This window comes from Phyllobates terribilis, unplaced genomic scaffold, assembly GCF_046119375.1.
Source record: "Phyllobates terribilis strain yellow unplaced genomic scaffold, ASM4611937v1 Scaffold_201__1_contigs__length_3545014, whole genome shotgun sequence".
NCBI classification, from domain to species: Eukaryota; Metazoa; Chordata; class Amphibia; order Anura; family Dendrobatidae; genus Phyllobates; species Phyllobates terribilis.
In genome coordinates, this window is record NW_027362961.1 from 2,666,271 (window position 1) to 2,678,637 (window position 12,367).

A 12,367-nucleotide genomic window follows, 5' to 3' on the forward strand; every position below is an offset into this window, starting at 1 on the left:
GCAGGCTGCCCCTATAAAAGCTGGTGCTGGGGGCAGGGTTAGAGAGAACCCAGATGACCTGTCTCAGGACTGAGACGTGTCTCAGCAGAGCAGGGACAGACAGTTGCACTGCACCTAAGAGGAAGTGTGGCAGGAGGAGAGCCACAAGCCAGAGACAAGAGGCGAAGCAAGCCTGTCTTGGCAGATAACAGACTTAATCTACCAGACTTTGGTGTCTGAGGCTGGAAGGATTCCACATCCCCCAGCAGAGAACCAGTCTGCAAGGGACTGTATATTCCTTGGCCTAAGAAGCCTGGAGGCCCTGCCACAACAGAAGGGACCAGTAAAGCCATACAAGGCTGGGAGGAGAAAGGAACCCACGTCGCAGGCCATACAGGCGAGAAAACACGGAAAGCTCGGAAACGTGGGCTGTTACCCTATCAGGAGGAGATAGCCAGAAGGAGCGCAGAAAGCACGGTAGGCCTACACCCTCACCCTGACCAGGGCCAATTTCCCCGTTGCTCTCAGACATCCAGGTCCCCTCCTAGCCGGGACTGTTTGTGGGTCAGTTTACCTGTTTAGTAAAGACCCTGGACTGCAACCTGTTGTCTGTGTGCTCCTTGCTCCTCCAGCACTATCAGCACTGGGACTCCCACTACCATCACTCCCAACATCCATTATACTGCCCTGGGGCCGCACTCTTCCCGTGGAGAGTCACACTACCCTAGCTGCACACCTCATCAGCCCCAGCGGTCTGCATGCAGCGGCGGTTCCTAATAACCGCAATCCACGGGTGGCGTAGTCGGACATTATCAGCAGAACATAGCAGACTACCATTGGCCTGACCACCCTGAGCCACGGAACCGGGTCGCCACTACTACCCCCATCGTCTCCCTATTGCCCGGATCCGAGTGCCCCACGGCCCAGGGGGCGAGTCACATGTAATACACTGACTCACCAGTGACGTCTCTAGGTGAAGTCCTTCATCTTCGCTTTTCTTCTTCATCTGGCACAGACGGCCATCACTTCTTCCAGCCAGGAATCATCTCTGCAGAAAATAACACACAGTTATCAATAACTGATCTCTTCTAGGGAATATTCCCACTCCACCCCCCGACTTCTACACTACACCAGTTGAAGAAAAAAAGCGATATAGTGCCGCCCTGCACAGTAACAGGAGCCCGCTTTTGTCCTATCCCATGGAAAACAATTTCCTAAAAAGTAAATTATATTACAGAAGTAATAATGTCTCTAATTGGACTCTAAAATAATAATGTTCCTCACTGGCCACCATAAACTAATAAAGTTCCTCAATCTGGCCCCAAACAGTAATTAAGTCCCTTGTTCAGCCTGGCACCCCCATATATCCATCCTGGCCCCCCCTTCCCTGCATATATCCATCCTGACACCCCTCATATATCCCTTCTGGCCCCCATATGTCCAGTGTGACCCCTCCATATATTTATCCTAGCCCACGTGTATCGAGCCTGCCCCCTCCCATATACCCATCCTAGTCCCCCATGTGGCCCTCCTGTTCCCCCCATATATCCATCCTGGCCTCCATGTGTCCAGCCTGCCCCCCCACATATCCATCCTGGCCTCCATGTTTCCAGCCTGCCCCTCCCATATATCTGTCCTAAAGCCCCATGTGTCCAGCCTGCCCCCCATATATCCATCCTGGCCTCCATGTGTCCAGCATGCCCCCCCTACATATCCTTCCTGGCCTCCATGTGTCCAGCCTGCCCCCCACAATATATCCATCCTGGCCTCCATGTTTCCAGCCTGCCCCCCATATATCCATCCTGGCCTCCATGTGTCCAGCCTCCCCCTCATATATCCATCCTGCCCTTCCCCCCTGCATATATCCATCCTGACACCCCCCCATATATCCATACTGGCCCCCATATGTCCAGCGTGGCCCCTCCATATATTTATCCTAGCCCACGTGTATCGAGCCTGCCCCTCCACATATCTATCCTAGCCCCCCATGTGTCCAGCCTGCCCCCCACATATCCATCCTGGCCATCATGTGTCCAGCCTGCCCCGCCCCCCATATATCCGGCCCCCCCATATATCCATCCCCCTCACATATCCATCCTGGCCTCCATGTGTCCAGCCTGCCCCACCATATAGCCATCCTGCCCACCCTTTCCCATGTGTCCAGCCAGGCTCCCCCTTATGTGTCCAGCCAGGCTCCCCCCCTTGTGTGTCCAGCCAGGGTTCCCCCTTGTGTGTCCAGCCAGGCTCTCACCCTTGTGTGTCCAGCCAGTGTTCCCCCTTGTGTGTCCAGCCAGGGTTCCCCCTTGTGTGTCCAGCCAGGGTTCCCTCTTGTGTGTCCAGTCAGGGCTTCCCCTTGTGTGTCCAGCCAGGGCTCCCCCTTGTGGGTCCAGCCAGGGTTCCCCCTTGTGTGTCCATCCAGCTCCCCCCTTGTGTGTCCAGCCAGGGCTCCCCCTTGTGTGTCCAGTCAGGGCTCCCCTTGTGTGTCCAGCCAGGGCTCCCCCTTGTGTGTCCAGCCAGGGTTCCCTCTTGTGTGTCCAGTCAGGGCTCCCCCTTGTGTGTCCAGTCAGGGCTCCCCCTTGTGTGTCCAGCCAGGGCTTCTCCTTGTGTGTCCAGCCAGGGCTCCCCCTTGTGTGTCCAGCCAGGGCTCCCCCTTGTGTGTCCAGCAAGGCCCCCCTTGTGTGTCCATCCGGGCCCCCCCTTGTGTGTCCAGCCAGGGTCCCCCCTTGTGTGTCTAGCCGGGCCCCCCCTTGTGTGTCCAGCCAGGGGCCCATCCCATTCTGCATCCACTCATATACACACAGACACACACACAGACACCTCTTACCTTCCTGCTCTCCCGTGCGGTGTCCTCCTTCTCCGGTGACGTCATACGCCGGCCGGGGAAGGGAGACGCGCAGCTTCAGCTGCTTCACTGGGACGTGTGTCGCGGCGGTTCAGGTAATGAACGCCGCGTGCGCGCGTCCCTGCATACACTGTGCCTGCGCTTTTAAAGGGCCCGTGCCCCTTAAAACCGCAGGTTTTTTTATTTTTTCATTCTCTTCTCCCCCTCTCCTCTGCAGAAGGGTACCCCGCCAGCCCAGTCCCACCCTGTTGATGACTTATCCTAAAATCGGTCATTAATATATAAGTCCTGGACAGTCCCGTTAAGCTTGTTTTACCTAGTTATAAAAGCCCTTTAAGTCCTCATTATAAGGTAAGGTATGAATGGATCTAATTAAATTCTCCAAAGAGAACTATTTATACATTTTAGTCACTGTGAGCTTTCTACAAGATATTGCGGGCAGTATATAGCGAATATACGGACACAGAGCCATTCGCCGGCTCAGATTGCCAATAAGCACCTTGTAAATATGAGACCTTGACATCATAGGTTACTTGGCTTAATATGAAATTGTCCCTCATGTGTACCGCATTGTGGGCAGGGACTATATGTACATCACTGCAGAATATGTTGGCAATAAAAAGTCAACAGAAATGAATATCATGCAGATCCTCACCAGGACTCCAGCAGTGTCACCATCCTGCCACCATACAGCTATAGAAGGACAATAAACCTGCAGGGTTCTCCCCTCAGTTATTTTTCCTTTAATTTTATTATCTGTTTCTTACTCACAGTGAAAGAACAGTCATCAGATATTTTATTCTTCACTTTTTATTTTACAGTCTCAGCTCTGAAGAATAGAACGTCTTATGAATAAATGACAGCTCACTTATTACAGTGGTGGCCAAAAGTATTGGCACCCCTGCAATTCTATCAGATAATACTCAGTTTCTTCCTGAAAATGATTGCAATCACAAATTCTTTGGTATTATTATCTTCATTTAATTTGCTTGCAAGGAAAAAACACAAAAGAGAATGAAGCAAAAATCAAATCATTGATCATTTCACACAAAACTCCAAAAATGGGCCAGACAAAAGTATTGGCACCCTCAGCCTAATACTTGGTTGCACAACCTTTAGCCAAAATAACTGCGAACAGCCACTTCCGGTAACCATCAATGAGTTTCTTACAATGCTCTGCTGGAATTGTAGACCATTCTTCTTTGGAAAACTGCTCCAGGTCCCTGATATTTGAAGGGTGCCTTCTCCAAACTGCCATTTTGTGATCTCTCCACAAGTGTTCTATGGGATTCAGGTCTGGACTCATTGCTGGCCACCTTAGAAGTCTCCAGTGCTTTCTCTAAAACCATTTTATAGTGCTTTTGGAAGTGTGTTTTGGGTCATTGTCCTGCTGGAAGACCCATGACCTCTAAGGGCGACCCAGCTTTCTCACACTGGGCCCTACATTATGCTGCAAAATTTGTTGGTAGTCTTCAGACTTCATAATGCCATGCACACGGTCAAGCAGTCCAGTGCCAGAGGCAGCAAAGCAACCCCAAAACATCAGGGAACCTCCGCCATGTTTGACTGTAGGGACCATGTTCTTTTCTTTGAATGCCTCTTTTTTTTTCCTGTACACTCTATGTTGATGGTTTTTCCCAAAAAGCTCGACTTTTGTCTCATCTGACCAGAGAACATTCTTCCAAAACATAGTAACATAGTTTGTAAACATAGTTAGTAAAGCCGAATAAAGACTTGCGTCCATCAAGTTCGACCTGTTAGTTCTGTAATTGGTAAAGTTGATCCAGAGGAGGGCAAAAACCCCAAATGATTTGGCCAATCTTCACCTGAGGAAAAATTCCCTCCTGACTCTGAAACCAGCAGTCAGAATAAATCCCTGTATCAACTTACTATTTTATTTTATTTTTAAGTATATGCTGAAATCTGCCTGGTATCTAGAAATGCATCCAGTCCCCGCTTGAACTGGTGTAGTGAATCTGACATCACCGTCTCCTCACTCTGTGAAATCCATATTCTCACTGCTCTTACCGTAAAGAACGCCTCTAGTGACGCTTACCCAATCTGAGTATATTCCATTTATAACCACCCTCTGCCTTCTATCCCTTAGCCAGTTAGCTACCCACTTGCAGACATTTTCCCCCAGCCCCATCATTCTCATTTTGTATACCAACCTATTATGTGGCACGCTATCGAAAGCTTTTGAGAAGTCGAGATACACGACATCCACTGGTTCCCCCTGATCTACTCGAGAGCTAACCTCCTCGTAGAAGTCAATCAGGTTTGTTTGGCAGGAGCGATTCCTCATGAATCCATGTTGGTTCGGGATTAAAAGATTATTAGCATCAAGATGCTCCGTAATTGCCTCTTTAATGAAGCTTTCAAAAATTTTGCCCACAACGGACGTCAGACTCACCGGCCGATAGTTTCCGGCGTCACTTTTCGCTCCCTTTTTGAATATTGGCACTACATTCGCCTGTCGCCAATCAAGTGGCACAGACCCAGTCTCAACAGAGTCCTTAAATATAAGATATAACGGTCTGTCTATCACATTACTTAGTTCCCTTAGTACCCGTGGGTGTATGCCATCAGGTTCTGGTGATTTGTTTATTTTAATGTTACTGAGGCGTTTCTGTACCTCAACTTGGGTTAGATTTGTCATACTTAGTGGAGGATTAAGCTTGTCACTTCTCATTTCTCCTGTTAGTTTGATTTCCTTTGTGAAAGTTGTCGAAAAAAAATTATTTAATAGATTAGCTTTATCCTCATCTTTCTCTATGATTTTGCCTTCCTCACTTTTTATTGGTCCAATATTATCCGATTTAATCCTTTTACTATTTATATACGTAAAGAACAGTTTGGGATTTGATCTACTTTCCCTAGCAATACGTCTCTCTGTTTCCTCCTTCGCTATTTTTATTTGTTTTTTACAGGTTCTCGTTTTTTCCTTGTAACACATTAGTGCCTCCTTACTGTTTTCCTGTTTTAATCTCTTGAATGCCTCTTTTTTGCTATTTAACGCCCCTTTTACGTTCTTGTTCAACCATATTGGTTTCCTCTTATTTCTGGCCCTTTTATTCCCATACGGTATATACCTCTCGCACTGAGTATTCAGAATTCTTTTGAAGGTTTCCCATTTACTATTCGTATTCCATTGATTAAGTACTTTGTCCCAGTCAATAAGTTGAAGGCTTTCTTTCAGCTGATCAAACTTCGCCCTCCTAAAGTTTAATGTTTTTGTTGTTCCCTTATTGATAACCCTACTGAAGGGCATTTTGAAGTCGATAATATTATGGTCGCTATTACCTAGGTGCCCCCCTATCTGTACCTCAGTTATTCTATCAGGCCTATTAGTCAATATTAAGTCCAACACGGCCTTCCCTCTCGTTGGTTCCTGCACTAGTTGGGAGAGATAATTATCCTTAATATTTGTCAAGAACCTTTTTCCTTTCTGAGATCTACAGGTTTCTGTTTCCCAGTCAATATCCGGGTAGTTGAAATCCCCCATTACAATCACTTCATTATGTTTTGCTACTTTGTCTATTTGTCCTAATAGCAGATTCTCATTCTCCTCTGTTATATTGGGTGGCTTATAGCAGACCCCCAGTAATATTTTATTATTATTTTTAGTTCCCTCTATCTCTACCCACATGGACTCGACCCCCTCTTCTCCCTCTCCTATATCTTCCCTTAGTCTGGGTTTTAGACATGACTTTACATATAAGCAGACTCCTCCACCTTTCCCCTGTTTCTGGTCCCTTCTAAATAAACTATAATCTAATAAATTTACCGCCCAGTCGTAGCTATCGTCTAGCCAAGTCTCTGTTATACCTACGATGTCATACCTCTCCTCCCATATAAGCGCCCGCAGCTCATCCGCCTTATTGGTCAGGCTTCTTCTCTAACGATCTAACTGTACTATCCCCACCCCCCTCTCCACCCTCATTATATTCACTTCTCCCCTTCCCCCTTGCTTGCCTCACATCCCACCTATTTCCTTGGTTTCCCCCCCCCGTCTCTAGTTTAAAAACTCCTCCAACCTATTAGCTATCTTCTTCCCCAGCACCGCTGCACCCTCCCCATTGAGGTGCAGCCCGTCCCTACGGTAGAGCCTGTATCCGACCGCGAAGTCGGCCCAGTTCTCCATGAACCCAAACCCTTCTGCCTTGCACCAACTCTTTAGCCACTTATTCACCTCCCTAACTTCCTGTTGGCGCTCCTGTGTGGCTCGCGGGATTGGTAGTATTTCTGAGAAAACTACCTTGGAGGTCCTTGCCCTAAGCTTCCTACCTAGGTCCCTGAAATCATTTTTAAGGACCCTCCATCTACCACTCACTTTGTCATTGGTGCCGATGTGGACCATGACCGCTGGGTCTTCGCCAGCCCCACCCAGTAACCTGTCAACCCGATCCGCGATGTGCCGGACTCGAGCGCCAGGGAGGCAGCACACCGTTCGGCGATCCCGGTCTTTGTGACAGATTGCCCTGTCTGTCCCCCTAATAATAGAGTCACCCACTACCAGAACCTGTCTTGCCTGCCCTACACTTCCCCCCTCCCCCTCATTACTGGAGCATACACTCCCCCGGCGGTCAGAGGATCTGTCATGCTCTAATAATGCCGGTTCTGAACCAGCCTTCCTATACTTCTTCCCTCTATCCCTCCTTACTGTTATCCAGCTCCCTGCCTGTTCAGCCTGCACTTCCCCTCTATGCTCCACCCCCAGTATTGACCCATTGAGTGTCTGCTCGGTGAGCAGCAAACTCCGTTCTATGTTGTCGATGCTCCTCAGTACCGCTATCTGAGCACTTAGATCCAGAATTTGGGCTTCCAAGTGCACGATATGCTCACATCTCTCGCAGCAGTATGGATCCTCGAGTGGGTGCTCACGGAATGCATACATTGCGCAAGATGTACACTGCACGGCTCCGTCCAACATGGACGTCATTCTAAATATGGGGATACAGTCAGTATATATATACAAGTACAAAACACAATTATTTATATATAGGTGTATGGACGGGGATCAATTAGGGATGTGCAAGTGTATCAATTAGATATTGACAGGGGATCAGTTAAGTATGGACGGGGGATCAATTAAGCATCAAGTATGGACGGGGGAATCAGCTAAGTAGGTCAGGTGGATTAATTAAGTAAAAAGTAAAGTAAAGAAAGAATGAAATACAGTCAGCAATTCAGTCCTAAGTCCTCCCTTCCAAACTCCCTGAATCCAAAGTCACTGAAAAACAAGTCACACACTTACTTTCGTTCGCACTTACGCTCCGGACACACGCAGCTCGTTCACACTCGCAAACTAAGAGATTTAAAGTGTTTTTTTTTTTTTTTCCTTTTCCAGCAATGTACCCTTCACCTCAATGCACTTCCAAAGGACTTTATGCCCAACCAGCTGCCCCTTATAAACCCTTAATTATGATCCCTTCCCCTTAATTAACCCCTTGTGAGTAAATCTACACCTCAGGATTTTAGTGCAATGTAGTTAACCTTTAAATACACAGGTAGTAAACTAAGAAACTAAAACTGTAGTGAGAAAATAGATTTTAAAAAGCCCAATAAATCTAAACAGGTAGAAAAGCACTCAGCAGATCACAATGCAGCACTCACCGCAATTCACACAGGTATTTTCTGCAGGATTCCCAATACCTCTTCACGCAATTCACACAGGTATTTTCTGCAGGATTCCCAATACCTCTTCACGCAATTCACACAGGTATTTTCTGCAGGATTCCCAATACCTCTTCACGCAATTCACACAGGTATTTTCTGCAGGATTCCCAATACCTCTTCACCTTCACCTCAATGCACTTCCAGTTCTAGGCTTTATCAGGTAAGTTTTGGCAAACTCCAGCCTGGCTTTTTTATGTCTCGGGGTAAGAAGTGGGGTCTTCCTGGGTATCCTACCATACAGTCCCTTTTCATTCAGACGCCGACGGATAGTACGGGTTGACACTGTTGTACCCTCAGACTGCAGGGCAGCTTGAACTTGTTTGGATGTTAGTCGAGGTTCTTTATCCACCATCCGCACAATCTTGCGCTGAAATCTCTCGTCAATTTTTCTTTTCCGTCCACATGTAGGGAGGTTAGCCACAGTGCCATGGGCTGTAAATTTCTTGATGACACTGCGCACGGAAGACACAGGAACATTCAGGTCTTTGGAGACGGACTTGTAGCCTTCAGATTGCTCATGCTTCCTCACAATTTGGTTTCACAAGTCCTCAGACAATTCTTTGGTCTTCTTTCTTTTCTCCATGCTCAATGTGGTATACACAAGGACACAGGACAGAGGTTGAGTCAACTTTAATCCATGTTAACTGGCTGCAAGTGTGATTTAGTTATTGCCAACACCTGTTAGGTGCCACGGGTAAGTTACAGGTGCTGTTAATTACACAAATTAGAGAAGCATCACATGATTTTTCAAACAGTGCCAATACTTTTGTCCATCCCCTTTTTTAGGTTTGATGTGGAATTATATCCAATTTGGCTTTAGGACAATTCTATTTGTGTTTTTTCATTGAAGACAAATTAAATGAAGATAATAATACCAAAGAATTTGTGATTGCAATCATTTTCAGGAAGAAACTGAGTATTATCTGACAGAATTGCCGGGGTGCCAATACTTTTGGCCACCACTGTATTTCATGCGGCAGAAGTTAGCCTCCAGCAATGGAAGAGGGAACCGAGAAAGTGTAGAAAATGCTCTATCATGGCCGCAGTGGTAAGAGACATTGGAAATGCACGATCAAACCTATCATATCATAGGATTATCTATCATCTATCTATCCTTATATTCTCTATTTCATATCTATCTATCCATCTATCTATCCATATATGTATCTATCTATCTTTCTATCTATCCATGTATGATGGATGGATAGATAGATGGATAGATGAATAAATAGATGGATAGATAGATGGATAGATAGATAAATAGATAGATAGATAGTGTAGGGATTTGTACTCACTGAGCCGCGTTGGAGGTAGGCACAGGTTCACACAGTGATGCAGTCCACGGGTTCAAACAAACTGGTGGCTTATTTTAGTGTCCATACACCAGTTAAGAAACAAAAGTTACAGCCTTTTCCTGGCACAAAAAGGAATAACAGAACAAAGCTCAAAATAACAAGTCCATGCAGCACAGATTCAGCCGTTTAAACAAGGTGCTTTTCTCTGCCTCCTGCAGAGTCTAAGAAGCACCTGCAAGGTCTGCTCACCTTGCCCAGCAAACACAGACAGACAGAGACAGGCGCAGCTGTCTTAAATTAGCCTTCCAAGACCGGACTGGAGGTAAGTGAGCAGCTGTTCCCCCCCAGCTCTTTCAGCTGCTCATAAAACCCGGCCCTGTAATCCGGACCCATTAAATTCCTCTCAGCACTATGTGTGCTGGAGCCTGCTTCTCCGGATCCTACATCACCGAAGCATGGCACTTCGAGGACACATACCTCCCGTCCACGATCTGTCCGGCAGCAACCTTACATACACCCCCCCTCTGTCCAAAGCCGTAGGGCTTGGCACCTTCTGTCACCATACAATAAATCCTTGACAAGGCAGCGGCATTCCCATGTTGTTTCCCAGGCCTATGCTCTACCTGGAAACTAAAATCTTGTAGAGCCAGGAACCACCTAGTCACTCTGGCATTGTTTCCCTTCTTTTCTCGCATCCACCTCAATGGGGCATGGTCTGACACTAACCTGAACCTTCTACCTAATAGGTAATACCTCAGAGTGTCTAACGCCCACTTAATGGCCAAACATTCTTTTTCTACAATGGAGTAGTCCTTCTCACAAGCGGAGAGCTTCAGACTGAGGTATTTTACAGGGTGTTCTTCTCCGTTAATCTCCTGGGACAAGACTGCTCCCAGCCCGACATCCGATGCATCCATCTGGACCACAAACTCCTTGGAGAAGCTGGGTGTCACCAAGACTGGTTGTTTACAGAGGACCAGTTTCAATTCCTGGCAGGTCGCTTCTGCTTCCGGGGACCACTTGGCCATAGCTGACTTCATCCCTTTCAGAAGATCCATCAGTGGGGCTGCTATCAGGGCAAAGTTAGGGACAAATCTTCGATAGTAGCCCACAATGCCTAGAAACGCCCTGACCTGCTTCTTCGAGAGGGGCTGTGGCCAGTTCAAGATCGCCTCGACCTTATTTATTTGTGGTTTTATTTCCCCTCTACCAACCACGTACCCTAGGTACTTGGCTTCCTCCATCCCCATGGCACATTTCTTCGGGTTCATAGTAAAGCCCGCCTTCCTTAGGGCATCAAGTATGGCTTGAACTTTGTCCAGATGACTTTCCCAGTCCTGGCTAAATATGACGATAGCATCTAGGTAGGCCGCTGCATACTGTTTGTGGGGTGCTAAGATCCGGTCCATGGCTCTCTGGAAGGTGTCCGGAGCTCCCTTCAACCCAAACGGCATCCTGACGTATTGGCGTCGAGAAGGCTGTCTTCTCCTTAGCCTCTTTGGACAGGGGAATTTGCCAATATCCTTTGGTGAGGTCCAGAGTGGTGATGTACCGAGCCCGTCCTAGCCTTTCGATAAGCTCATCTACCCTAGGCATTGGGTAGGCGTCGAACTTTGAGACCTCCTTCAGCTTCCTATAGTCGTTGCAAAACCGCCATTCCCCATCTGGTTTCGGCACTAAGACTATAGGACTGGACCATCCACTTTTGGACTCTTCAATGACTCCCAGGTTTAGCATCCGCCTTACTTCTTTAGAGATCACCTCTCTGCGGGCTTCGGGGATCCGGTATGGTTTTAGATTGACGCGAACATGAGGCTCTGTGAGAACCTCATGCTCTATGACCTGAGTGAGTCCTGGCAACTCCGAAAACATGTCTTTATTTCGCTGTAACAACTCTTTGCACTGTTGCTTTTGGGCATGTGACAGTGACTCTGCCACCTTGACCTCTTTCACATCGGCCTCAGCCTCAGCCACTAAACAGGGAGCTTCCGCAGGCTCTCTATCTTGCCATGGCTTAATCAAGTTAACATGGTAAATTTGGTAGGGCTTCCTCTTCCCTGGTTGGTGGATCTTAAAGTTAACTTCCCCCACTTTCTCTACCACCTCATAGGGGCCCTGCCACTTGGCCATGAACTTGCTCTCCACTGTGGGACTAGCACAAGCACTTGATCTCCTGGGTTGAACGATCTCACCCTGGCCGACCTATTATACACCCTGGACTGTGCCTCTTGTGCCTTGAGGAGGTGCTCCCTCACAATGGGCATCACATGGGCAATCCTCTCTTGCATCTGGGCAACGTGCTCCACCACTCTCCTATAGGGAGTGGTCTCAGCTTCCCAGGACTCTTTCTCCACCTCCAGGAGTCCTGAGGGTGTCGTCCATAGAGTGGTTCAAACGGGGAGAAACCTATGGAAGCTTTGGGAACTTCCCTCATGGCGAACAACATATAGTCCCAGTCTCGGCCATCCTTTTCCACTGCTTTCCTCAACATTGCTTTCAAGGTTTTGTTAAACCTCTCTACCAGTCCGTCCGTCTGGGGAGAGTACACGGAGGTTCTCAGTTGTGCAATCTG